This window comes from Aristolochia californica, unplaced genomic scaffold (genome assembly GCF_029961685.1).
Source record: "Aristolochia californica isolate CCGP_79_NKW_82.1479 unplaced genomic scaffold, dmAriCali1.0.hap1 SCAF_16, whole genome shotgun sequence".
Lineage (NCBI taxonomy): Eukaryota > Viridiplantae > Streptophyta > Magnoliopsida > Piperales > Aristolochiaceae > Aristolochia > Aristolochia californica.
In genome coordinates, this window is record NW_027181837.1 from 19,796,542 (window position 1) to 19,800,835 (window position 4,294).

A 4,294-nucleotide genomic window follows, 5' to 3' on the forward strand; every position below is an offset into this window, starting at 1 on the left:
TTCACGAATCGGTGGTTTTCCGCCCTCGACGTGCGTTATTTATAAATGAAGTTAAAATTTTAATTCACCTTAAATAAATATTTTTTTATGCTTTATAAACAAATAACTCATAAAAAAAATATATATTGGCTATTAAAAGGTGGTGACTATTGGTAAGACACATGCTAACAACCTTAGCCGGAAAGAATCACATAAGATCACGTCGAGCAACATAAAAGAAAAGATTTTTATTTTCACTTGTTTGGATGTCAGGATTTTTTTCTTTCACATACTATGTGAGACCAAAACATACTTCAATATCTAAGAAATTTTAATAGCTTTATTTATACCAAAAACCTCAAAATATTTGGTTAGTCTGATGAACAAACTGAGATTGAACAGGATACACTCCGGTGCATCACCTCTGGGGAGTTTTCAATCGTCCTTCAGCATCTGTTCCTGCCTCCAGAAATGGGAGCAAGAGGCATCAGTGTTTTTTGGAAGGAGAGTCCTACAACAAATCAAATCATGCATGTGAAGTGATGCTAGAGGAAGAAGGTATGAGTGACTCCGGGGGAAGCATGAACGGTGGAGTAATCTCTGGAGTGCAAAGACCAACTCCTGTAAAGAGTGTAGTTAAAATGAATATTTCAACTACTGCAATTCCAAGGAACAGAATGAGATCAACTGGTTTTGTGTGTGACGATCAACAAACTCTGTTCAAACAAAAGGAACGTCAGAACGTGCCACTTGCTCGAAGTTTAGGGATGCAATAAGTGCAGAATGACTCCATATTCACGCCAATGCCCAAAAAGATCAATGCTGTGGTGGGCGTGGAAAAGAAAGGGGTATCCAGGTGGCAGATGCAGCTAGAACTGATCTCCATTCCTTTTCCCGTAGCATTCACAGTAGTAGTGCAGGTAACCTAACAATGCATGAATCTTTATGCCTGAGTCTCTCAAGGCCACAATATTCACTAAATGGAAACAAATGGATTACTGCTTTATCAAAAGAAGCACCAGAGAATGATGGTTGTGGCAATGATGAGGAACTTCAACTGACACTTTGCTTCAGATTGGTGGTTGGCTGCTACTACTGACACTCTGTAAAATTTCTGTACAGTGTTGAGTAGTTTGATCTTTCACAGATGCAACAGGAATACAAAACCTAATCAGGAGGTTAGAATGTCCCAACTAAGAGTTATTGGGTTTTGGTTTCTCTGAGCATTATTTCTTCAGTGTATTCTTTTATTACTTCTCTTGTTTATTTTGGTGCTTTGTACATATTATTGTGACTGTGATAGAAAATGAGATTTTTATTGCGTTTGTGCACTGGCAGGGGTTTTGTTATGCCTGAAAAGTGTATGCTGAAAGTTCATTTTTTCCTTTAGATGTGAATGTGATACAAACTTTTGCTTTTTGAAAAGTATAAAGTTTGAAAGGAAAAACCTTCCTGATCCAAGCTTCCTTTTGTTTAGATGAGATCAATCACATACATCTGTTTACAAATGAAGTATATGCTGATCTATTGCAACTTATTGGGCTAATGATGCAAGTCATTTTGAGAAGTGGATGCACTGTTCCCTTCCACTCGTCTTTTGAGCAACATTTTTATACCAAGGGTACGGGAAACTGTTAAGGTTTTATTTCATTTGAGATCTCTAACTTTAGTGATAACAGATTCCTGGAGAAACCTGGAGAAACATTCAGAAAGTGTGAGCTGGCCATGGTTTGTGAACAGGCTCTCAAAAAATCCTTTTTCCAGTACCATCATTCATTGTTATGCCTAGGTTTGTCTTTTGGCATGAGGGTGTTAGTTTTGTAACAATGCATTTCTGAGAAGGTATTGAGAAACCAGGAGGCAACTCCGGCAAACTCCTATCCATGCCCACCAGGCCACCACAGCATTGATCTTTTTGGGCATTGGCGTCAATATGTAGTCATTCTGTAGTTCTTGCATCCCTAAATTTCGAGCTAGTTTAACGTTCTGACATTTCTTTTGTTTGAACTGAGTTTGTTGATCGTCACACACAGAACCACTTGATCTCATTCTGTCCCTTGAAATTGCAGCAGTTGAGATATTCATTTTAACTACACTTTTTATAGGAGTTGGTCTTTGCACTCCAGCAATTACTCCACCGTTCATGCTTCCCCCAGAGTCACTCATACCTTCTTCCTCCAACAGCACTTCACATACCTGATTTGATTTGCTGTAGGACTCTCCCTAAAATTTCTCAGATATCGAAGTCTGTTTTGGTCTCACATAGTATATGAAAGTCAAAGTTCAGTGGAGTTCTTGCAAATCAGAAGACTAAGGGCTGGAACCCACAGAAAAGAAAAGAAAAGAAATAAAAGAGAGTTATTTTCTGTTGTTTTGCAACAGAGAATGATTGAGAGAAAAGAAATTAAGAAAGAAAATCACAATCTCTCTTAGTTAATAATTTTTTTCTCACGAACTGATAGAATATGGAGAGAAAAGAAAAGAAATATAAACTTGAGACAAAACTTTAGTCATCAAAGTTTTAAAATATAGCTAATTTTCTTTTCTTTTTCATTTTCCACGTGTATGAAACTATATTTCTCTTCCATTTTCTCTCTTATTTTTCATGGGCATCCAAACAAGAGAAAAGAAACCTCTTTTCTTTTCTCTTCTCTTTCTCTTTTTCTTCTCTTGAAGGGGTAGAAGGGATTCCTCGTCGGATTAAAGAATCGGACGTGAGGATTTTATTCCGACATGTGCTCCAGATAAAAAAATTTGCACGAGGAGGGGCAAGCAAGGTCCATGCGATGGCTACAGGATGATTGGTTTGTGGGTGGTTGGGGTAGCTTAGGAAATTATAAGCAGAGGAAGTAGAAAATGTACTTTGGGTGCAAGGTGTCCATATCAGAGTATCAGGCACAATTCGGGGGCTTACCGAGGATAGACAAGCGATGAGGTTGGATGCCACTAGAGCCTTTGAGTCCAAAGCCGCTCTCCGGAGATTTAAGTTCCATCCTCCAGAATCGGTCCATTGGTCTGAGATAGTGGCTTCCATATTTCTAGCCAATTTTGAAATCAAACTATGGCTGATGTTGATACCGTAGGGGCCCATCCACCAGTCTGACCAAAATTATGTCAGATTTCTCTTACCAATGTAGCATCTGACAACCTTTTTGAAACCAAGTAACAATATTACAATTTTTTTCCACACGGGGGGACAACCTATTACATCTCCTACCCTTAGTCCACCTACCAGATAATTTATTTGCTTTAGCAACAACTAAAGTCCTCCAAATCAAATCAGGATCCAAATTAAATTTTCAAATCCATTTAAGCAGCAAGATCGAATAAGTGGTAGCAGTATCACGGATCCCGAGACCTCCAAGGAGTTTAGGTTTGCATACCTCAGCCCATTTAACAAGACTTACTTCCTTTCACCGTTGGGTCCTCCCCATAGAAATTTCCTTTTGAGTAGTTCAATTCTTTTCCGAACAAAAGCAGGACATCGATATAATGAGAGGAAATAAGATGGGATACCGTGCAGGCAAATAAGAACAAGCTTACCTGCTTTGGAGAGAAATCTTCCTCTCTAGGAAGCTAGATGACCTTCCAGACGCTCAATAATAGGATGCCAAGAGTTTTTGGAAGGTAGAGTAGATGATAGGGAGGTGTAACAATTTTGCATCCCAGACACTCCCCCTCACGTGTAGACCATCTTTTGTTGCTCCACAAGTGGATAATTTAGGAGTAGGCAGTTTAGGTGTAGGCCCTCTTTTGTGGCTCTACAAGTGGATAGTTTTAGGTGTAGGCCCTCTTGTGTGGCTCTACAAGCAGATAGTTTTTAGGTGTAGGCCCACATATGAGTACCTGCTCTAATACCATGTTAAGTTAGGTCCAAGGCCCTATCCCAAAATGACTAGCCAACTTAGGAAACCACTTTCCCAACTAATAAACTCAAGATCCTTGTACTCAGTAATCCATGTGGGATTGTTCCTTGACAGAGTTCAACACATTAGGATCAATATTGAAGCCAGTGATGGAGGATTTTGTCCAGCTTACCTTTTGTCTAGATGAGAGTTTAAATAAGTTAAGCAGGGCTTTAATATGAGATATTTCATTCATTGTTCCTTCACCAAAGAGACTGGTGTCATCAGCATACTGAAGGAGGGCAATATCTTGTCTAGGGTCATCAGAGATGGAGCTAAGGCAACTAGAAATTTTTGCAAGACGGACCAAAGATGTCAGATGTTCTGCAATGAGAGTGAAGAGGAAAGGAGATAAAGGGTCCCCTTGCCGAATGCCTCTGGTTGCATTAAAATAACCACAACGTTTTCCG